The sequence below is a fragment of the Manacus candei genome, unplaced genomic scaffold, assembly GCF_025592945.1.
Source record: "Manacus candei isolate 608988 ecotype Guabito, Panama unplaced genomic scaffold, ASM2559294v1 h1tg000076l, whole genome shotgun sequence".
Lineage (NCBI taxonomy): Eukaryota > Metazoa > Chordata > Aves > Passeriformes > Pipridae > Manacus > Manacus candei.
The window spans coordinates 230,128-253,867 of NW_026138124.1; the positions used below are offsets into that span (position 1 = coordinate 230,128).

The following is a 23,740-nucleotide window of genomic DNA, read 5'->3' on the forward strand; positions in this document are numbered from 1 at the left end:
AGAACTAGACAGGGTGTATCTGTTTGCATTGCACAGACAAGTCTTGAGCACACACCTGCTGTTGGTGTGGGGAGATGACCCTGAGCAAGAACAATTGCCATCAACCTCCTGGGGAGACCTTGAAGTTATGTGGGACAAAGAGTGTCTCGGTGTCACATTGCATTTACGGTTCTAAATCCTGGCAAAGCCCATGCGTGCAGCTCTGGGATGTGCTTCTCTTGGACAGAGCTCCGCGTTTCCATCTCTCAGGCGGTGGGGCATCTCAGATAGTGGCAGAGCAGGTGGTATCCCACAAGGGCTTAGGTGCATCCAGGCTCCTGGCGTGACAGCAGGACCCCCAGGAGATACTGCCCCTGCTGCCATGAACTGTCTGTGTCTGTGTGCAAGCGAAGGACTCGTGTGTCTGAAAACCCTACTGTGACCTAACAGGGAGCCCCCGCCAGGGCACCACTGACTCTTGGCCAACTGGCCATCCACCGGGACCCAGAGGCCATTTTCCAGCGCTGCTATGCAGAATATCATTCCCAGTCTGTCCGGACATTCGGGGTTGCCCCATCACAGGGACAGAATCTGGCACTTCCCCTTGTTGAACGTCCTCTGGTTGAGGATTGCCCAAACCTCTGATTTGAGGTCTCTCTGCGGGGCCTCCGTCTTCCATGAGGCCCTGGAGTGTTACAATGGCCCCTTGATTGCTTGGGAATGTGCAGTGTTCTGTGTTCCATGTGTTACATGAGGCCCCATATTGTCACAATGGCACTGAAATGAGAGAGGATCTCCATCCTTAATGGCTTCGTAAATCAGAAGTTTTTCTTAGATAAAAATCCTAATTAACAAAGGGGTTTGCTTTCTTGGCATGGTAGCAGTCTTTTCTTTTCTTTTAAGACTACAATTAGTTGTAGGAGAGAGAATGTAGATGACACATGGAAACTAATAGAGAGTGTATCATATGCCCATCTTCAAGAAATTAGCTTACAGGCCTCAGAAAACTTGTTTAATAAGAGATTGTTCTGTTAAGAAGAAAGTCAATTATACATTGTTTAAGCAAATGGGAAGTTCTAAGACACGTCTTAGCTGGTCGTAAAGCATTTAGTTTAGGGATTAGGGGTCTGATAGATCAATCAGAGATGCTACTAGGCCTGCTAAGGGAGAAGACCACGCTGTGAAAATGACTGCCCCTCCCAGAAGAAATGGACGCTAGATGGCAGTCTTGCTCCACGAATAAAATCCAAGAGGCTATTTGACCCTAAAATCATAAGAGAATTTTGGACTGCTTGTGAAGGGGAGGGTCTTTCAAGTAGCACTGTATTTATACTCCGAAATTTATACTGATTCTTTGATTCATGCAAGGTAGAGTACCGCCACGAATCCCCAGCTGGCATATTAAAGAAATGTTCGATCCAATTGTTTCTGGTCATGGGGTTTAATTCTTTTGTTTTATCCCTTTGATTCCATGAAGTTCCAAAGATATCCCACGGTTTGTTTAATTCCATGAGGTCCCACACATCCCAATGATGTCCCTTAAGTCCCTGGTTTCTGTAGTTTCCCAGGGAACATTTGCTTCTATGATGCAGGGCAGTGCCACGACGGCCACTTGATTCCGTGAGTTCCCCCAGTCTCCCAGCAGTCCTTTGGTTCCATGAGACCCTGCAATGTTGCAGTGGGTTGACCTTACCTGGATGCCAGGTGCCCACCAAACTGCTCTATTGCTGCCCTTCCCAGCCAGACAGAAGAGACAGAATAAGATGGAAAATTATTTCTACCTTGAGATCAGGCACTTTACTAAAGCAAAAACCAAAGTTTGCGCATGCATAAATGAAGAGGAAAATAAAAAGATTTTCTCTCTACTTCCTGTCAGCAGCGATACCTGGCCACTTCATGGGAAGCAGGGCTTCACCACACAGAGAAGCCGCTCAGAAGGCATGTATCGTAAAAAAATGGATTTTCCCCCTTTCCTGTTCCTTTCCTGAGCTCTTGTCGCTGAGCTGACACCATATATTCTGCAATGTCTCTTTGGTCCATTTGGCTCAACTGACCTGTCTGTATCGCCTCCCATGATCTTGTCCCCGATTCAGGGGACGAAGCCGACAATGCAGATGCTGCACCAGCCCTGCTCAGCAGTTGCCAAAGCACTGGTGTGATTAACCCCTTTGTAGCTCCCAATGCAAAGCACAGCACTGTGACGCCTGCAGTGAGAAAATGAACTCCAGCTCAGACAGACCCAACGCATGTGGGATTCTGAAATGTCTCAGGGTTCCTTTGGTTCCACGATGCCCCTCTCAGACCTGGTAGTAGAAAAATAAATCAAAAAATTGAGAAGAAATCATCTTAAAGTCATGCTAAGCCTGTCTTCTACAGTCCAGAATCTATATATGTGTGACTGCAGATACTTGGGATGAGGGTAGATGCTCAGAGGAATTCATGGGTTTGATCTAGGAAACCTGTCCCAAAGTTTTCACTGCCTTTTCCTCCTTGGACATTTCCTGATGCCCGGAGGAAACTCATGTCCAACAGCAGCTCCATCCCCCACTTCCTCCTCCTGGCTGCAGCTCTTGCACTTCTGCTTCTTCCTGGGCATCTCCCTGGCTGCCCTCCTTGGCAACGGCCTCATCCTCAGCGCCGTAGCCTGCCACCACCACCTGCACACCCCCCAGGGACTTCTTCCTGCTCCACCTCTCCCTCACACACCCGGGATGCATCTGCACCACTCTCCCCAAAGCCATGGCCAATTCCCTCTGGAACACCAGGGGCATGTCCTACTCAGGATGAGCTGCACAGGTGTTTTTTGCTTCTCTTCTTGATCACAGCAGAGCTTGCCCTTCTCACCATCATGTCCTATGACCGCTACGTGGCCATCTGCAAAGCCCTTCACTACAGGACCCTCCTGGGCAGCAGAGCTTGTGCCCACGTGGCAGCAGTTACCTGGGCCACTGGGAAGAGGGTCTGGCCCTGGGGCTGCAGGAGCTGCCGGCTGAGCTGATGATCTCCTGAGCAGTCCAGACATGCAGTCACTGTCCCTGTCCTCTATTGCCTCCCTTTCTTGCTGCAGGACCAGAAACGACTGTGCTGCTCTGCTGGGCTGGGGCGGGGCAGGGAGATGGGGGGACCAGGGAGGGGCTGGTCTGGGCAGTTCCAGTGACTAGAAAACCCCAATGTTCATCTGAAGTGTAGGAGTGGGCAGGGTGGGAGCATTACAGGGCTGAGGTGGCTCCAGGTTCTGGGAGTGGTAGCAGGAGCCCTGGGAGACACTGTCCCTGCTGCAATGAACTGCCTGTGTGTGTACCAGGGAAGGACTCGTGTCTCTGAACACCCCCGTGTGTGCATCAGTCCAGCTCAGGGTTGGACACCTCTCAGAGCCCTGACACATTTCTCTGTGTGACTCCAGGAAAACCCCCACTGTGCCAGGGAGTTACCAGATCCTTTGCTGTCACCCTCCTGGTGTCCTGTGTAATGATGAAACTAGAAAAGGTGATCATCATACCCTGGTAATTTTCTAAGAGGAGAAATGTCACTGCTGGAAAGAAGTGTCACTGCTGGAAAGAAGTGTCACTGAAGAGGTGAGAAGAGGGAACATCATTGTTTCCTTCAGTCTGTTCCACAGTAGGTTCCTCTGGAGCCCCAGGGACACCTGCGGGGAACACAGGGGGGTAGAGAAAGGGCTGCCTTTGGCTCTTGCTGTGCTGCTCAGCTGGGCCGGGCTCCTGGCACACAGGGAAATCCTGGCAAGCGGGCAGCACTGCAGAGAGACAGCTCTGCCCAGGAGCAGCTCCTCTGCACAGCCCAGCAGGGCCGAGGGCACTGCCTGTAGGCACGAGAGAAGAGAAGAAAGGCAAAGGGAGGTTAAAGGCAGCAGAAAGATGGGAGGTGTTCAGCTGAGACACAACTTGGGGACACAACTTCACACTCCTCTGCAGAGTGAGTCTACAGGTGCAGGGCAATGTCACTTGTGTTCCTGGAGGAATTTCCTAAAGCTACCACATCCCACAGCCTTGCACATCTGTCAGGACTCTCCCAGTTTCTCTGTTGCGCCGGAGGAGGATGTTCTCCAGGGCAGGCCTTCCCTGCAGCACCGTCAGAGGGACAGTGCAGGTGGGCTCCTTCTCCCAGGGATGACTGCGGGGTGGGAAGGTGGGGGTGCAGCCAGGGATGCCCGGGGCTGTCCTGCAGAGCAGGGTCCCTGGGCTCCGGGGTTCTTTGTGCCAGGGCAGGGACTTTGCTGCCTGCTGGGGTCAGGTCTCATCCTACCTGGGTAGTTGCCCACCCCTCTGCAGGGAGAAGCTGTCGGTGGGTGGTGAGAACCCCAGCAGGAGCCAGGCAGGTTCTTCCTACCGTTGCATGAGGTGTGTGTGGTCAGGGCTGTGGGAGGTCAGGGCTGCTCACAGATCCAGATCACACCAGCACATTTCAAAGAGCACTGTCAAATGGGAAGGACAAAGCACAATTATTAGGAAGGAATGGAGTTTTTCTCAGTCAGTGTTTTCAGTTTCCTACTCCTGAGGAATCTGGGGGTTGAGAAATGGAAAAGGAGCTCCCATGTTGGACAAGTCACTGAGACTCCTGAGCTGTAACTTGGAATGCACAAGTGCTTCTGTAAGCAACTTCCTAAAGTGCTGTCGGCCTCTGCTCTGCTTTTGACAGAAGCAGCATCACTTCTGCTGGACCCATCTGTTTTTTCTTTATCTGCCCTTTTCCACCTGCAAAAAGAAAAGTTGCCCAGTCAGCGCGCTGCAAACAGGCAGGTTTCTCTCAGGCCACAGTGAGTGCACAGACATTCGGATGGAGTGGTAACAGGGAAGTCATGAATGGATTTCTGATGTTGAGTCTACTGTTTTGAAATCAGAAAATGTGGTGTTGAAGTCATCGTTAGCCTTTGAGAGGGAAACAGGAGAAAAATCGGATAAATTTGTTGCTAAAAATGAGCTGCTTCAAACTGAGGTTGACCACCTTCAAAGTCTTGTTAAAATTTGGATGATTATGAAACAGTCAACTCACGGATTACCCCCATCAATACTAGACAATGCCCGCAGTATAAAGGCATAAAGCCCTCCCAGCCCCTCCAGGAACCCTCAAATCCCATCCCGGTCCCACAGGACACTCCCAACTTCCCTTAAACCCTCCGAGTCCCCCAGACTGCCTCCCAGACCCACAAAAACCCACAAGATGCCCCCAAACCCCTCCCAGTTACCTCCAGCCCTCCCAGGACCTTTCAAACCCTCTCCTAGTTGCCCCCTTCCCCTTGAGTATGCCCCCAAACTCTCTCCCAGTTCCTTCCCACATCCCCGACGATTCCCCAAAACCCCTCACAGCTGCCCCAATCTCCCCAACCTCCCTCCCAAACCCCCAAACTCCCCCAAACACCTTCCCACTTACCCCCACGACCTCCAACCCCTTCTCAGCCTCCCCATTCCTTCCCAAAGCCCCTCCCAGTTGCCGGCCCGTCCCCCAGGCTCGGGTGAGGAGGTGCCCCAGGCTGACGGGCCCGCCCAGACAGGGGCGGTTCCAGCAGCATGTCAGGAGCCACCCCCTGCCCCGGAAGCTCCCGCCCGCCCTGGAGCCACCTCAGCTGCCCCTGCAGGGGAGAAATCCAGGCCAGAGCAGAGCAGGGGGCAGGGCCGGGCTGGGACCTCGATGGATGGGGGCACTGGGAGAGAGGGGTGAGACCAGGATGGGCTGAGAGGGCACTGGGAGAGAGGGGAGACACTGGGATAGGCTGAGGGGGCACTGGGAGGGAGAGGGGAAAGTTTTTTGCCCCTTTCCTGGGCACTTGAACACCCTCTGCACCCCCGTTCCCGGCCGTGCCGGCTGTCCTTCCCCCCCAAGCCATGAACAGGTTTTGGGGCTCCCTCGTGGGTCGCAGCCAATAGAACGGCTCTGCTGGAATGACGTCATTGCCAAATTCTGCTGGGCCCCTGTCCTTGTGCCGGTGAGTCACCCAATAGAACGTCGAAACTTCCGCGGGGGCTGCCGGGAGCGGGGCGGTGATGGCGGGGGAGGGGAGGATCGGGATTGAACCCGATTGGTCCCGATCGATCCCGGCCCCAGGGTCTCCCCCCGCCGCGCTGTTTTTCATATGCGGCCCCAACGAGGCCATGGTGGTGTGGGGTGAGTTCAGGGGGTCCGGGGGCTCCTGGTGACCCCTCCAAATCTCCCCCAAGACTCTCGGGAACCGCCCAGATGCCCCCCAAGACTTCTGGGGACCCTCCGCCTTTCCCCCTCCTCCCCCAAATCTCCTGTGCATCCCCTTAACCCTTGAAAATCTCCTGGGACTACCTCAGACCCCCAGACTCCCTCCTGGGGACCCCCAAACACTCTTCAGGACTCCGGGGCCCCTCCCGACCCCCTCCTAGAGTCTTTTGGGTGTCATCAACCCTTTACGGCGGATTCCTCCGTCCATTTTTCCACCCCGGACTGCTGGGGGTCCACCCCCCCAAGAAACTACTGGGAACTCCCCAGTGTCCCACCACGAGATTCCTGGGTCCCTCCCCCCCCCAACCCCCTGTGGGACATCCTGTCCCCAAATGGATAACTGTAAATATTAATAATTAAAAAGTGACCCCCTCCATTATTCAAGAAAAGCTTGTATCTCTGTCCTAAAAGCATCCAAAGGTCACGTCCCCCTGTTTTCTATCTGACAAGGGTTTGGAGGGGCTGCTTTGTGCAGGGAACCCTTTGGGGGCCCCTTGCACATGGGTAGGGCTGCACTCTGGGGGTGTGGGGCTTTGGTTCTTTGGTTGCCAGGGGCCACTGTGAGTCACTGAGCCGGGGTGGGGACAATGGGCAGGGCTGGCTGGGACAGGCTGTGGCACCTGTGACATAAAAGGGAAGTGTCCCCGTGGGGCAGCTCTGCAGGGCCCATCAGGGGATGCTGCCCAGTGCAGCCTGTGCTGTGGGGAGCACGCACACAGGGAGAGGCTGGGCCGGACGAGGGCCGGGGCAGCAAGGCCGCCCCAGGGTGTGGGTTCTGCCCCTGCCTGCAGGGCCCAGCCCCTGGCAGGAGTGCCTTGGGCAGGGCCCGGTGCTGCTGCTGGGGCAGGGGGTGAGGCCTTGCCGCCTGCCAGCTGCCTGGGCCCCTGTCCTTGCTGCACCACATCCCCGAGGCTCCATCCCCACTCCCCCAGCGCCAACTCCCTCCTTCCCTGCCCCAACCAAGCCCTTCTCTGTGTCCTCCTGCAGGCCATGGCTTTCACAACATTCCTTTTGGTGCTTGTGCAAAGCATCATCCAGTCCCTGCAGGCGGTCGGGGAGGGGCTGCACAAGACTCAGTGAGCTTGGAGGTCTTTTCCAAGCTGAAGGACTCTTGGATTCTGTGATTGTGTGCTGGATTCAGCTGGGTCCGTGTTAGCAGCATTAGTTTGCTCCCAAAGTTTCCTCACTGTCAGCTCTTGTGGCCTAAGGCTTGAGCTCCTTTAACTCCTTGTGCTGAGCTACTGATGGGAAACGAGAGGCCTCTGCGAGCAGATTCCTGGTGTTCCCTGTAGAAGAGTGAGGGAGAAGGTGTAGTCAAGTGGGAAGAGGAGTACTGTTTGTGTGTGGCCTCCTATGTGGCCTTGGCGCCTTTGAGGGGCTTGAAGGAGAAAAGAGCTTTGTTAAAGTGAGAAGTGAAATAGTGTGTTGGCTGTTCTCTCTGCAGGGAGAAGCTGTCAGTGGGGGAGGGGTCACCGAGTGGGGGAGAGGCCGTAAAGTGGGGGAGGGGCCACAGAGTGGGAGAGGGGTCACAGAATGGGGGAGGGGTCACAGAGTGGGGCAGGAGCCACAGAGTGGGGGAGGGGCCATAAAGTGGGGGAAGGGTCTGAGAGTGGGGGAGGGGCCATAAAGTGGATTAGGGGCCATAGAGTGGGGGAGGGGTCAGAGAGTGGGGGAGGGGCCATAAAGTGGATGAGGGGTCACAGAGTGGGGTAGGGGCTACAGAATGGGGTAGGGGCCACAGAATGGGGAAGGGGCCATAAAGTGTGGGAGGGGCCACGGGGTGGGGGAGGGGTGACAGCCTGGACTCGGGGGGTCAGGGCAGTGACCTCGGGGAGGGGGAGGGGTCAGGGCATGGGGTAGGGGTCTCACCTGATCCCGGGGCTATCGGGGCCATGGCGGGGCCGAACCTGGTGGGGACACCCAAGTTTTTCCCAAATTTCCCCTCATTTTTCCCAGTTTTTCATCCATTTCTCCCAAATTTCCCACTCTTTCCCCAATTTTCCCCCCATTTCCCCCATTTTTCCCAAATTTCCCCATTTTTCTCAATTTTTCCCCATTTTTTTTCCAAATTCCTTCCATTGTTCCCAAATTTCCTCCATTTTTTCCCATTTTCCCCAAATTTCCCCCCATTTTTCCCAACTTTCCCCAATTTTTCATCCAATTTTACCCAAATTCCCCCATTTTTTTCTCAATTCACCCCATTTTTCCCAAATTTCCCCATTTTCCCCAAATTCCGCCATTTTTTCCCAATTTTTCCCTAAATTTCCCCTAATTTTTCCCAATTATCCCCCATTTTTCCTGATTTTTCACCCGTTTTCCCCAAATTTCTTACTTTTTTCCCAATTTTCCCTCCATTTCCCCTCAAAATCCCCCATTTCCCCAAATTTCTGACTTTTTCCCCAAAATTTCCCCCGTTTGTCCACATTTTCCCGGATTTTCCCCCAGTTTTCCTAAATTTCCCCCCATTTTTCCCCATTTTTATCAATTTTCCCCAAATTTCCCACTTTTTTCTCAAATTTTCCCCCATTTTTCCCAATTTTTCATTCGTGTTCACCAAATTTCCCACTTTTTTCCCCAATTTTTCCCCATTTCCCCCAAAATTCCTGGTTTTTTCCCCCCATTTTTTCCCACTGGGGAAATTTGGGAAATTTGGAAAACTGGGGACCCAAAAATCCAAGAAAATGTGGGGAAATGGGGGATAAATGTGGGGGAAATCTGGAGAAAAATCTGTGAAAATGTGGGAAAAATGGGGGGAAAATCAGGAAAATGGTGAAAAATCTGGGAGAATGTGGGCAAATGGGGAAATTGCGGAAAATTCTGGGAAAAATGTGAGAAAAATCCGGGGAAATGGGGAAAAATGGGGGAAAATGTGGGAAATTCTGGGGAAAATGGGGAAAAATATGGGAAAATATGGGAAAATGAGGAAAAAAGGGGGGAAATGGGGAAAAATGTGTGAAAATCTGGGAAAATGTGGGAAAAATGGGGGAAAATCTGGGAAAATGGGGGGAAATCGAGAAAAAATCCGGGAAAATGGGGAAAAAATTGGGAAAAAACTGGGAAATGGGGAAAAATTGGGAAAAAACCTGGGAAATTCTGGGGAAAATGGGAGAAAATCTGGGAAAAATGTGGAAAAAAATGGGGGGGAAAGGGGAAAAAATGGGAAAAATCTGGGAAAATAGGGGAAAAATGGGGGGAAAATGGGGAATATTCTGGGAAAATCTGGAAATATGGGGAAAAAATCTGAGAAAAATGTGGAAAAATCTGGGAAAAATGGGGGGAAATGGGGAAAAATCTGGACAAATGTGGAAAAAATGTGGGAAAAATCATGGAAAATGGGGGGAAATTGGGAAAAAATCCGGGGAAATGTGGGAAAAAAAGGGAGGAAATCCGGGAAAATGGGGAAAATAATCGGGAAAAAATCTGGGAAAAAATGGGAAAACTGAGGAAAAATCTGGGGAAAGAGGGAGAAAATCTGGGAAAATGTGGGGAAAAATTTGGGAAAATGTGGGAAAATGGGGAAAAATCCGAGAAAATGGGGGCGAAATGGGGAAAAATCTGGGGAAAATGGGGAAAAATCTGGGAAAATGTGAAAAAATTGGGAAAAACTGTGTGAAAATGGGGGAAATGAGGAGAAATCCGTGAAAATGGGGGAAAATGAGGAAAAATGTGTAAAAATGGGAAAAAAATCCGGCAAAATGGGGAAAATCGGGAAAAATCAAGAAAAATGGGGGAAAATCTGGGAAAATGTGGGAAAATCTGGAAGAAAATCTGGAAGAAAATCTGGAGAAAAATCTGAGAAAATGTGAAAAAAATTGGGAAAAAAAGTGGGAAAAATCTGGGAAAATGTGGGAAATTCTGGGAAAATGGGGAAAAATCTGGGAAAAATCCGGGAAAATGTGGAAAAAATTGGGAAAAATCTGGGAAAATGGGGGGAGAAATCTGGGAAAATGGGGAGAAACTGGGGGGGAAATGCTGGAAATTCTGGGAAAAATGGGGGGAAATGGAGAAAAATGGGAAAAAAATCCCAGAAAATGGGGAAAAATGGGGAAAGATTTAAAAAAATGGGAAAAAATCTTGGGAAAATCTGGGAAAAATGGGGAAAAATCTGGGAAAATGGGGGGAAAATCTGGGAAAATGGGGACAAAATGGGGAAAAATCTGGGAAAATGGGGGAAAAATGGGAAAAAATATGGGAAAATGTAGGAAAATTGGGAAAAATCTGGAAAATGGGGGGGAAATGGGGAAAAATTCATGAAAATGTGGAAAAATGGGGGAAAATCTGGGAAAAATGGGGAAAATGGGGGAAATGTGGAAAAATGGGGAAAAATGTGGAAAAACTGGGTTAAACTGGGAAGAACTGGGAGAAACTGGGCCAGAGGGAAAGGGATGTTGTCATGGAAATGTGAGCCCGCCCCTCCCCCACCCGGCCCAGGGCCCACGGGGGGGGGGAACTGGGTTAAACTGGGACATACTGGGAGACACTGGGGGGGACACTGGGAGTTACTGGGAGCTACTGGAAGCTACTGGGGGGGTCACTGGGGTTACTGGGATGGACACCGGAGTTACTGGGAGCTACTGGGGGGTCACTGGGGTTACTGGGATGGACACTGGGGTTACTGGGAGCTACTGGGGGGGTCACTGGGGTTACTGGGAGTTACTGGGAGCTACTGGGGGGCTTACTGGGACTTCCTGGGAGCTACTGGGGGGGTCACTGGGCTTACTGGGATGGACACTGGGGTTACTGGGAGCTACTGGGGGGGTCACTGGGGTTACTGGGAGTTACTGGGAGCTACTGGGGGGCTTACTGAGAGTTCCTGGGAGCTACTGGCTGGACACTGGGGTTACCGGGAGTTACTGGGATGGACACTAGGATTACTGGGAGTTACTGGGAACTACTGGGATAGACACTGGGGTTACTGGGAGCTACTAGGAGCTACTGGGGGGGTGACTGGGGTTACTGGGGGGGTCGCTGGAGATACCGGAGGCATTACTGGGGTTACTGGGAGCTACTGGGAGCCACTGGGAGCGGCCCATCCCCCTCCCTCCCCAAGGTCACCCCAAGGACACGGAGGGGGGGGCGGGGGGGAAGCCCTGCCCCCTCCCAGTCCCTCCCAGTCCCTCCCAGTTCCCTCCCAGTCCCTCCCAGTACCTGAACTGGTCACACTGGGAGCGGCTCCAGGTCCCCCCTCCAGTTTGGGCCCCCGGGGCTATTTTTGGGACCCGGTGACGTCACTGGGGGGGAGGGGCCTCGAGGGGGCGGCCCCTCCCCTCTCCCTTCCCAGTACAGACCAGTAAGGGACCAGTAACGGCCCCAATGGGGGGGGGAGGGGAAGGAGGGAACACTGAGGGTGGGGATGGAGCAGGATGGTCCTTGAGCGTGGGGGAAGGGCAGGAGGTTCCCTGAGGGTGGGGGAAGGGCAGGACCGTCCCTGAGGGTGGGGGAGGGGTAGGCGGGTCCCTGAGGGTGGGGGAGGGGCAGGAGGGACCCCGAGGTGGGGGGAGGGGCAGGAGGGTCCTGAGGGTTGGGGAGGGGCAGGGAGGGACCCGGAAAGTGAAGGAGGGGCCCTGAGGGTCCCTGAGGGTGGGGGAAGGGTAGGAAGTTCCCCGAGGGTGGGGGAGGGGCAGGAGAGTCTCTGAGGTTGGGGGAGGGGTCCTGAGGGCCCCTGAAGGTGGGGGAGGGACAGGGAGGGCTCCTGAGAGTGGGGGAGGGGTAGCAGGTTCACTGGGGGGAGGGGAAGGAAGGGACCCTGAGGGTGGGTGGGGGAGGGACAGGAGGGACCCTGAGGGTTGGGGAGGTGCAGGAAGGGGGGGGAGGGGCTTTGGGGGGGCCCTTAAAGGTGGGGGGAGGGGCTGAAAGTGGGTCCATCATTGGGAGGGGACACGCCCACCCAAAACCCAGTAAGTCCCAGTTGAGCTCCCAGTTCAGGGAGGGGGAGAGGATGCAAAAGACACGCCCACTTGCAGAGGCTATGGCCACCTTGGGATGGGACACGCCTACCAGGGAGAGACCACGACCACCTAAAGAAGGGACACGCCAACCCCCAAACCACTAAGTCCCAGCTGAGTTCTGCCTTAACTGGTCCTTACTGGTCCCACCACCCCATTCCGCGTTCCAGTGACCTGTACTGGTCCATACTGGTTTATACTGGTCTATCCTGGTTTATACTGGTCTGTACTGGTCTGACCTTGATGGAGATGCTGAAGTGCCCCCAACCCCCTTAACTGGTCCTTACTGGTCCCACCGCCCCATTCCCCGTTCCAGTAACCTGTACTGGTCCATACTGGTTTATACCGGTTTATACTGGCCCATACTGCTCTATACGGGTTTATACTGACCTGACCTTGATGGAGATGCTGAAGTGCCCCCAACCCCCTTAACTGGTTCTTACTGGTCCCACCACCCCATTCCCCGTTCCAGGGACCCGTACTGGTTTATACTGGTTTATACTGCTCTCCCCTGGTTTATACTGGTCTGTACTGGTCTGACCTTGATGGAGATGCTGAAGTGCCCCCAACCCCCTTAACTGGTCCTTACTGGTCCCACCGCCCCATTCCCCGTTCCAGTAACCTGTACTGGTCCATACTGGTTTATACCGGTTTATACTGGCCCATACTGGTCTATACGGGTTTATACTGACCTGACCTTGATGGAGATGCTGAAGTGCCCCCAACCCCCTTAACTGGTTCTTACTGGTCCCACCACCCCATTCCCCGTTCCAGGGACCCGTACTGGTTTATACTGGTTTATACTGCTCTCCCCTGGTTTATACTGGTCTGTACTGGTCTGACCTTGATGGAGATGCTGAAGTGCCCACAACCCCCTTAACTGGTCCTTACTGGTCCCACTGCCCCATTCCCCATTCCAATGACCCGTACCAGTCTGTACTGGTTTATACTGGTCTATACCAGTCTATACCAGTCCATACTGGTGTATACTGGTTTATACTGGTCTGTACTGGTCTGACCTTGACGGAGATGATGAAGCGCCCCCAACCCCCTTAACTGGTCCTTACTGATCCCACCACCCCACTCCCTGTTTCAGTGACCCGTACTGGTTTATATCGGTTTATACTGCTCTACCCTGGTTTATACTGGTCTATACTGGTCCATACTGGTTTGTACCGGTCTGTACTGGTCTGACCTTGATGGAGATGCTGAAGTGCCCCCAACCCCCTTAACTGGTTCTTACTGGTCCCACCACCCTGCTCGCTGTTCTAGTGACCTGTACTGGTCCATACTGGTCCATACTGGTCCGTACTGGTTTTTTACTGGTCTATACTGGTCCATACTGGTTCATACTGGTCCGTACTGGTTTTTTACTGGTCTATATTGGTCCATACTGGTTTATACTGGTCTATACCGATCTATACTGGTCTATGCTGCTCTGTACTGGTCTGACCTTGATGGAGATGCTAAAGTGCCCCCAACCCCCTTAACTGGTCCTTACTGGTCCCACCACCCTGCTCGCTGTTCTAGTGACCTGTACTGGTCCATATTGGTCCATACTGGTCTGTACTGGTTTTTTACTGGTCTATACTGGACCATACTGGTTTATACTGGTCTATACCGATCTATACTGGTCTATGCTGCTCTGTACTGGTCTGACCTTGATGGAGATGCTGAAGTGCCCCCAAACACCTTAACTGGTCCTTATCGGTCCCACTGCCCCATTCCCCATTCCAGTGACCCATATTGGTCTATACTGGTCCATACTGGTTTATACTGGTCTATACCGATCTATACTGGTCTATGCTGCTCTGTACTGGTCTGACCTTGATGGAGATGCTGAAGTGCCCCCAACCCCCTTAACTGGTCCTTACTGGTCCCACCGCCCTGCTCCCCATTCCATTGACCCATACTGGGTCGTGGTGGCAAGAACCCCAGCAGGAGCCAGGTGGGGTCTTCCTGCCATTGGATGAGTGCTCTGGGAGGTCAGGGCTGCTCACAGATCCAGATCACACCAGCACATTTCCAAGAGCACTGTCAAATGGGAAGGACAAAGCACAATTATTAGGAAGGAATGGAGCTTTTCTCAGTCAGTGTTTCCAGTTTCCTACTCCTGAGGAATCTGGGGGTTGAGAAATGGAAAAGAAACTCTCATGTTGGACAAGTTACTGAGACTCCTGAGCTGTAACTTGGAATGCACAAGTGCTTCTGTAAGCAACTTCCTAAAGTGCTTTCAGTCTCTGCTCTGCTTTTGACAGAAGCAGCATCACTTCTGCTGGACCCATCTGTTTTTTCTTTATCTGCCCTTTTCCACCTGCCTGAGGTTTCTCTCAGGTCAAAGTGAGAGCACAGACATTTGGATGGAGTGGTGACAGGGAAGTCATGAATGGATTTCTGATGTTGAATCTCCTGTTTTGAAATCAGAAAATGTGGTGCTGAAGTCATCGTTAGCCTTTGAGAGGGAAACAGGAGAAAAATCGGATAAATTTGTTGCTAAAAATGAGCTGCTTCAAACTGAGGTTGACCACCTTCAAAGTCTTGTTAAAATTTGGATGATTATGAAACAGTCAACTCACGGATTACCCCCATCAATACTAGACAATACCCGCAGTATAAAGGCATAAAGTCCTCCCAGCCCCTCCAGGAACCCTCAAATCCCATCCCGGTCCCACAGGACACTCCCAACTTCCCCTTAAACCCTCCGAGGCCCCCAGACTGCCTCCCAGACCCACAAAAACCCACAAGATGCCCCCAAAACCCTCCCAGTTACCTCCAGCCCTCCCAGGACCTTTCAAACCCTCTCCTAGTTGCCCCCTTCCCCTTGAGTATGCCCCCAAACTCTCTCCCAGTTCCTTCCCACATCCCCGACGATTCCCCAAAACCCCTCACAGCTGCCCCAATCTCCCCAACCTCCCTCCCAAACCCCCAAACTCCCCCAAACACCTTCCCACTTACCCCCACGACCTCCAACCTCTTCTCAGCCTCCCCATTCCTTCCCAAAGCCCCTCCCAGTTGCCGGCCCGTCCCCCAGGCTCGGGTGAGGAGGTGCCCCAGGCTGACGGGCCCGCCCAGACAGGGGCAGTTCCAGCAGCATGTCAGGAGCCACCCCCTGCCCCGGACGCTCCCGCCCGCCCTGGAGCCACCTCAGCTGCCCCTGCAGGGGAGAAATCCAGGCCGGAGCAGAACAGGGGGCAGGGCGGGGCTGGGACCTCGATGGACAGGGGCACTGGGACAGCAGGGGAGAGACCAGGATGGGCTGAGAGGGCACTGGGAGAGAGGGGAGACACTGGGATAGGCTGAGGGGGCACTGGGAGGGAGAGGGGAAAGTTTTTTGCCCCTTTCCTGGGCACTTGAACACCCTCTGCAGCCCCGTTCCCGGTCGTGCCGACTGTCCTTCCCCCCCAAGCCATGAACAGGTTTTGAGGCTCCCTCGTGGGTCGCAGCCAATAGAACGGCTCTGCTGGAATGACGTCATTGCCAAATTCTGCTGGGCCCCTGTCCTTGTGCCGGTGAGTCACCCAATAGAACGTCGAAACTTCCACGGGGTCTGCCGGAAGTGGGGCGGTGATGGCGGGGGAGGGGAGGATCGGGATTGAACCCGATTGGTCCCGATCGATCCCGGCCCCAGGGTCTCCCCCCGCCGCGCTGTTTTTCACGTGCGGCACCAATGAGGCCATGGTTGTGTGGGGTGAGTTCAGGGGGACCAGGGGCTCCTGGTGACCCCTCCGAATCTCCCCCAAGACTCTCGGGAACCGCCCAGATCCCCCCCAAGACTCCTGGGGACCCTCCGCCTTTCCCCCTCCTCCCCCAAATCTCCTGTGCATCCCCTTAACCCTTGAAAATCTCCTGGGACCACCTCAGACCCCCAGACTCCCTCCTGGGGACCCCCAAACATTCTTCAGGACTCCGGGGCCCCTCCCGACCCCCGTCCTAGAGTCTTTTGGGTGTCACCAACCCTTTACGGCGGATTCCTCCGTCCATTTTTCCACCCCGGACTGCTGGGGGTCCACCCCCCCAAGAAACTACTGGGAACTCCCCAGTGTCCCACCACGAGATTCCTGGGTCCCTCCCCCCCCCAACCCCCTGTGGGTGCCCCCATCCTTTCTTCCCCTCGAAAATATTCTTGGGGGTCCCCCAATGTCTCCTCCAGCCCCCATCCTGCCAGGGATGGATTTGGGGGGATCTCCTTCCCCTTCCCTCTGGCCCGAAGGCAAATGCCCTCCCTGTCCTTCTTCCTTCGCCCCCAGGCAGAAAAGAGAAGAGAAACAGCCAGTTGGCCCTGGCAGGTGTGGGTGTGTGCAGGCTGTGGTTGAGTGGTTGAGAAGGGAGAGGAGGGGGCTGGTGTTTGGGCCAAGTCCAGCAGGTGATGTCTTTTGTATCTGGCAGTCCTTGGTCAGCTCCACGACCATCCGGCTGTCAGTGTTCATGACATACCCATCAGCCCTTCTCTTCTTGGCTCCTACACTTGCCAACCCTATGCTGCTCCTAAGTTCTCTTGCTGTCAGTTCATAAAGAGGTCTTGTCAAGTGTTACTGATTTAGAAACTAAACCCTGACATCTTTGTCTTTGCCAAAGATGTGTGTGAAAGGGCAGTGCTGTTGCAAAGCAGAGTTGAGCTTCACATTGGGTGACTTGGCAGCTTCCTCTGCATCACCTATGCACCCTGGGTTTCTTTGAAAAGTACTTTTCACTCCAAATGTGACACCACATTAGCCTGTAGGACATCCTGTCCCCAAATGGATAACTGTAAATATTAATAATTAAAAAGTGACCCCCTCCATTATTCAAGAAAAGCTTGTATCTCTGTCCTAAAAGCATCCAAGGGTCACGTCCCCCAGTTTTCTATCTGACAAGGGTTTGGAGGGGCTGCTTTGTGCAGGGAACCCTTTGGGGGCCCCTTGCACATGGGTAGGGCTGCACTCTGGGGGTGTGGGGCTTTGGTTCTTTGGTTGCCAGGGGCCACTGTGAGTCACTGAGCCGGGGTGGGGACAATGGGCAGGGCTGGCTGGGACAGGCTGTGGCACCTGTGACATAAAAGGGAAGTGTCCCCGTGGGGCAGCTCTGCAGGGCCCATCAGGGGATGCTGCCCAGTGCAGCCTGTGCTGTGGGGAGCACGCACACAGGGAGAGGCTGGGTCGGACGAGGGTCAGGGCAGCAAGGCCGCCCCAGGGAGTGGGTTCTGCCCCTGCCTGCAGGGCAGGGCCCGGTGCTGCTGCTGGGGCAGGGGGTGAGGCCTTGCCGCCTGCCAGCTGCCTGGGCCCCTGTCCTTGCTGCACCACATCCCCGAGTCTCCATCCCCGCTCCCCCAGCGCCAGCGCCCTCCTTCCCAGCCCCAACCAAGCCCTTCTCTGTGTCCTCCTGCAGGCCATGGCTTTCACAACATTCCTTTTGGTGCTTGTGCAAAGCATCATCCAGTCCCTGCAGGTGGTCGGGGAGGGGCTGCACAAGACTCAGTGAGCTTGGAGGTCTTTTCCAAGCTGAAGGACTCTTGGATTCTGTGATTGTGTGCTGGATTCAGCTGGGTCCGTGTTAGCAGCATTAGTTTGCTCCCAAAGTTTCCTCGCTGTCAGCTCTTGTGGCCTAAGGCTTGAGTTCCTTTAACTCCTTGTGCTGAGCTACTGATGGGAAAGGAGAGGCCTCTGCGAGCAGATTCCTGGTGTTCCCTGTAGAACAGTGAGGGAGAAGGTGTAGTCAAGTGGGAAGAGGAGTACTGTTTGTGTGTGGCCTCCTATGTGGCCTTGGCGCCTTTGAGGGGCTTGAAGGAGAAAAGAGCTTTGTTAAAGTGAGAAGTGAAATAGTGTGTTGGCTGTTCTCTCTGCAGGGAGAAGCTGTCGGTGGGGGAGGGGTCACCGAGTGGGGGAGAGGCCGTAAAGTGGGGGAGGGGCCACCGAGTGGGAGAGGGGTCACAGAATGGGGGAGGGGTCACAGAGTGGGGCAGGAGCCACAGAGTGGGGGAGGGGCCATAAAGTGGATGAGGGGCCATAGAGTGGGGGAGGGGTCAGAGAGTGGGGGAGGGGCCATGAAGTGGGAGAGGGGTCACAGAGTGAGGTAGGGGCTACAGAATGGGGTAGGGGCCACAGAATGGGGAAGGGGCCATAAAGTGTGGGAGGGGCCACGGGGTGGGGGAGGGGTCACAGCCTGGACTCGGGCGGTCAGGGCAGTGACCTCGGGGAGGGGGAGGGGTCAGGGCATGGGGTAGGGGTCTCACCTGATCCTGGGGCTATTGGGGCCGTGGCGGGGCCGAACCTGGTGGGGACACCCAAGTTTTTCCCAAATTTCCCCTCATTTTTCCCAGTTTTTCATCCATTTCTCCCAAATTTCCCACTCTTTCCCCAATTTTCCCCCCATTTCCCCCATTTTTCCCAAATTTCCTTATTTTTCTCAATTTTTCCCCTTTTTTTTCCAAATTCCTTCCATTGTTCCCAAATTTCCTCCATTTTTTCCCATTTTCCCCAAATTTCCCCCCATTTTTCCCAAATTTCCCCATTTTTCTCAATTTTTCCTATGACTCAATGTCACCTCACACAGCCTCTTAATTGCAACCGCTAGCTTACAATGACTTCCTTCAACCTATTACCCTAGCAAAAACCTATCACCATGACTTGGAACTGATCAAATTTCATCCCCCTTATTAGTTCTATCTTGTTGACTTCTACCTCTTATAATCCTGGCAAGCCAAAATCACCTTCAACAAGAACCTCCCACACGAAAATATATTTTTACCATAACCATAATCCTCACCCAACCATTCATTATCTTGGCCTTCTCAGCCTTAGAACTGATATTATTTTATATCGCATTCGAAGCTACCCTAATCCCTACCCTAATTCTAATCACACGATGGGGTAGCCAACCAGAACGTTTAAGTGCTGGAATCTACCTCTTATTTTATACACTAATTAGTTCTCTTCCCCTATTAGTAGTGATCCTCTATCTTCACACCCAAACAGGAACTATACACATCACTATAATAAAACTTTCACACTCATCTCTTACAAACTCCTGAATAGGCCTCATATCAAGTCTAGCCCTATTGCTCGCTTTCATAGTGAAAGCTCCCCTTTACGGACTACACCTATGACTCCCAAAAGCCCACGTAGAGGCACCAATCGCAGGATCCATACTCCTAGCTGCGCTCCTCCTCAAACTTGGGGGATATGGCATTATGCGTACCTCAATAATTACAAACTCCCTATTAGACTACCTCTACTACCCATTTTTAACCCTAGCCTTATGAGGGGCACTAATGACAAGCTCCATCTGCCTACGCCAAATCGACCTTAAGTCATTAATCACCTACTCCTCAGTAAGCCACATAGGTCTAGTCATTGCCGCAACAATAATCCAAACCCACTGATCCTTTTCAGGGGCCATAATCCTAATGATTTCACATGGACTCACCTCTTCCATACTATTTTGCCTAGCTAATACAAACTATGAACGCATACATAGTCGTACTCTCCTTCTAACACGAGGCCTACAACCCCTTTTACCTCTAACAGGAATCTGATGGCTCCTAGCCAACCTAACAAACATAGCCCTTCCTCCTACCACTAACCTGATAGCTGAATTAACTATCATAATTGCACTCTTCAACTGATCTACCTTCACCATTATCCTAACCGGAGTCGCAACTCTACTAACTGCAGCCTATACCCTCTACATACTCCTTATAACCCAACGAGGTCCAACTCCAACCTATATTACAACCACCCAAAATTCAAATACACGAGAACATCTCCTTATAACACTTCATATCCTACCCTCCCTCCTCCTCATCCTAAAACCAGAGCTAATCTCAGGAATTCCCACATGCAAGTATAGTTTTAAACCAAACATTAGACTGTGATCCTAAAAATAGAAGTTAAACTCTTCTTGCCTGCCGAGGGAAGGTTTAACCAACAAGAACTGCTAACTCTTGCATCTGAGCCTAAGACCTCAGCCCCCTTACTTTTAAAGGATAATAGCAATCCACTGGTCTTAGGAGTCATTCATCTTGGTGCAAGTCCAAGTAAAAGTAATGGACTTCCCATTAATCCTCAACACCTCTATATTCTTGACCCTGGCTACCCTCTCTATACCCATCCTACTCCCCCTCTTATCCAAAAACTATCTAAACTCTCCAACAACCATCATACACACTGTTAAAACTTCCTTCATAGTTAGTTTAATTCCCATAATCCTCTCCATCTACTTAAATATGGAAAATACCACTTTCTATTGAGAATGAAAATTTATTGTGAACTTCAAAATCCCTTTTAGCCTTAAAATAGACCAATACTCCTTAACGTTTTTTCCTATTGCACTATTTCTAACATGATCTATTCTTCAATTTACAACATGATATATAGCCTCAGAACCCCACACCACAAAATTCTCTCTTTACCTTCTAATCTTTCTCATTGCAATACTCATCTTAATCATCGCTAATAACATATTCCTCTTATTTATCGGCTGAGAGGGAGTCGGAATTATATCCTTCCTCCTGATTGGATGGTGACACGGTCGAGCAGAAGCCAACACCGCTGCACTTCAAGCCGTACTTTACAACCGTACTGGGGATATTGGACTAATCCTCTGTATAGCATGACTAGCATCCTCAATAAACACTTGAGAAATTCAACAGCAATCCTCCCCAAACCAAATATCCCTTCTCCCTCTCTTAGGGCTCATCCTAGCTGCCACAGGTAAATCCGCCCAATTTGGCCTGCATCCATGACTCCCAGCAGCTATAGAAGGGCCAACCCCTGTATCTGCCCTACTCCATTCCAGCACAATAGTAGTTGCCGGAATCTTTCTACTTATTCGCACTCACCACATATTATGTAACAACCAAATTGCCCTAACTATGTGCCTTTGTATAGGTGCCCTATCCACCCTATTTGCTGCTACATGCGCTCTTACCCAAAACAACATCAAAAAAATTATTGCTTTCTCTACATCCAGCCAACTAGGACTAATAATAGTCACTATTGGCCTAAATCTACCTCAACTAGCCTTCCTACACATCTCTACGCATGCATTCTTTAAAGCCATACTCTTCCTTTGCTCTGGGTCTATCATTCACAGCCTTAACGGTGAACAAGACATTCGAAAAATAGGAGGATTACAGAAACTACTCCCTACAACTACCTCATGCCTGACAATCGGAAATTTAACTCTCATAGGAACACCATTTTTAGCAGGGTTTTACTCAAAAGATCTCATTATCGAAAGTCTTAACACCTCCTATCTAAACACCTGAGCACTCCTCCTAACCCTCGTAGCTACAGCTTTTACTGCAACTTACAACCTACGTATAGCCCTACTAGTACAAACTGACTACACCCGGATTCCCTCCATTACTCCCATCAATGAAAACAACCCAGCAGTCACAAACCCAATTACTCGTCTCGCTCTCGGAAGTATTATAGCTGGTCTATTAATTACCTCTTATATCTCCCCTACAAAAACCCCTCCTATAACCATACCACTGGTCACAAAAACCACTGCTATCATTATTACAACATTAGGCATCATTCTGGCATTAGAACTATCAAAACTCACACATACCTTCTCTGCCCCCAAACAAAATATCACTATAAACTTCTCCAGCACTCTAGGATATTTTAACCCCCTTATACACCGCCTCAGCTCTACTAAACTCCTAAACAACGGCCAGAACATTGCATCCCATTTAATCGACCTATCCTGATATAAAAAAATAGGCCCAGAAGGACTAGCGACCCTTCAACTCAAAGTATCCAAAATCTCAACTACTCTACACTCCGGACTAATCAAAACCTATCTAGGATCCTTCGCTCTATCTATCGTAATTATAATCTTATTTACACAGAACTAAGAATTAATGGCCCCTAACTTACGAAAACATCACCCCCTTCTAAAAATAATCAACAATTCTTTAATTGACCTCCCAACACCACCAAACATTTCCGCCTGATGAAACTTTGGATCTCTTCTTGGCATCTGTCTAACAATCCAAATCACCACTGGCCTCCTACTAGCAATACATTATACAGCGGATATCACCCTGACATTCACGTCCGTCGCCCATACATGCCGAAATGTTCAATTCGGCTGACTAATCCGAAACCTCCATGCAAACGGCGCCTCCTTCTTCTTCATATGCATTTACCTACACATTGGACGAGGATTCTACTATGGTTCCTACCTATATAAAGAAACCTGAAACACAGGAGTTAGTCTCCTCTTAACTCTAATAGCAACTGCCTTCGTCGGATATGTCCTCCCATGAGGCCAAATATCATTCTGAGGCGCTACAGTAATTACTAACCTATTCTCAGCAATTCCTTACATTGGCCAAACACTTGTAGAATGAGCTTGAGGAGGATTCTCAGTTGACAACCCTACACTTACCCGGTTCTTTGCCCTCCACTTCCTCCTCCCATTCTTAATTGCAGGTCTCACCCTCATCCACTTAACTTTCTTACACGAAACAGGCTCAAACAACCCCCTAGGTATTTATTCAGACTGTGACAAAATCCCATTTCACCCCTATTTCTCAATAAAAGATATTCTAGGCCTTTTGTTCCTCCTCATTCCTCTAATAACACTTGCCATATTCTCACCCAACCTCTTAGGAGATCCAGAAAATTTTACACCTGCAAACCCATTAGTAACACCTCCCCACATTAAACCTGAGTGGTACTTCCTATTTGCATATGCCATCCTACGATCAATCCCCAACAAATTAGGAGGAGTCCTAGCCCTAGCTGCCTCCGTCTTAATTCTATTTTTAGCCCCATTCCTCCACATGTCAAAGCAACGAACTATAACCTTCCGACCTCTCTCCCAACTTCTATTCTGAATCCTAGTAACAAATCTTTTAATCCTTACATGAATCGGTAGCCAACCAGTCGAACATCCATTTATTATCATCGGACAACTCGCCTCAACTACCTACTTCACAATCATTCTCATCTTATTCCCCATTACTAGTCTCCTAGAAAATAAGATACTCAACCTCTAACCACTCTAACAGTTTATAAAAAACGTTGGTCTTGTAAACCAAAGACTGAAGGCCGCCCCCTTCTTAGAGTTTTCCAAAAAATATCCAAGCACCCCCCAACTTTCCAATCAACACGTACATCAAGGGGAGGGGCCCCCCCCTCCCCCCATACCCTACGGTATGTATTACTTTGCATAGCATCCTCCACCACATTAGACATAACATGCATGTAGGAAAATCTGACATACTATTATTGCAAAAACCATCCAAATTTCCATACTATCTCCCATACAATCCAAAACTTGTCATTCACAGATCTAGGCACATTCCCACACAAGGACAGAACATGTCATGTTCTAGGAATAATCCCGCCAAACGAACTAAAACCTAAAACTGCTAATTTTCACATAAAATCCTTCTCAATACGAGGAACATCACAGAACCTAGAATCCATGGTCCATGGACCACTCACCACTTAACCTTGCTCTATGTACCAACCAAGAAGTGCTGGGTTATTTATTAGTCGTACTCCTCACGAGAAACCAGCAACCCGGTGTTAGTAATGTTTATCATGTCCAGCTTCAGGTGTATTCGTTCCCTTTCCGCCAATAACCCACTCTCATAACTTGCTCTTTGTCGCCTC

The 23,740-nt window shown here is 51.3% G+C and overlaps 2 long non-coding RNA genes across 2 annotated transcripts in view; one reads left to right on the forward strand and one right to left on the reverse strand.

The window, feature by feature from the left end:
* The window catches only part of LOC127480927 (uncharacterized), a 39,897-nt gene extending 16,588 nt beyond the window's left edge, over positions 1–23,309 (forward strand). The window contains exon 2 of the long non-coding RNA XR_007908047.1: positions 22,607–23,309. This is a non-coding gene — a long non-coding RNA (uncharacterized LOC127480927). The remainder of the gene's footprint in view (positions 1–22,606) is intronic.
* LOC127480928 (uncharacterized) lies at positions 1,415–15,121 on the reverse strand. The gene is made up of 5 exons (XR_007908048.1): positions 15,084–15,121; positions 4,327–4,411; positions 3,479–3,625; positions 2,034–2,282; positions 1,415–1,644 (listed from the first exon to the last, which is right to left on the reverse strand). It is a non-coding gene; the product is annotated as an uncharacterized LOC127480928 (long non-coding RNA).
* Positions 23,310–23,740: the final 431 nt, after the last annotated feature.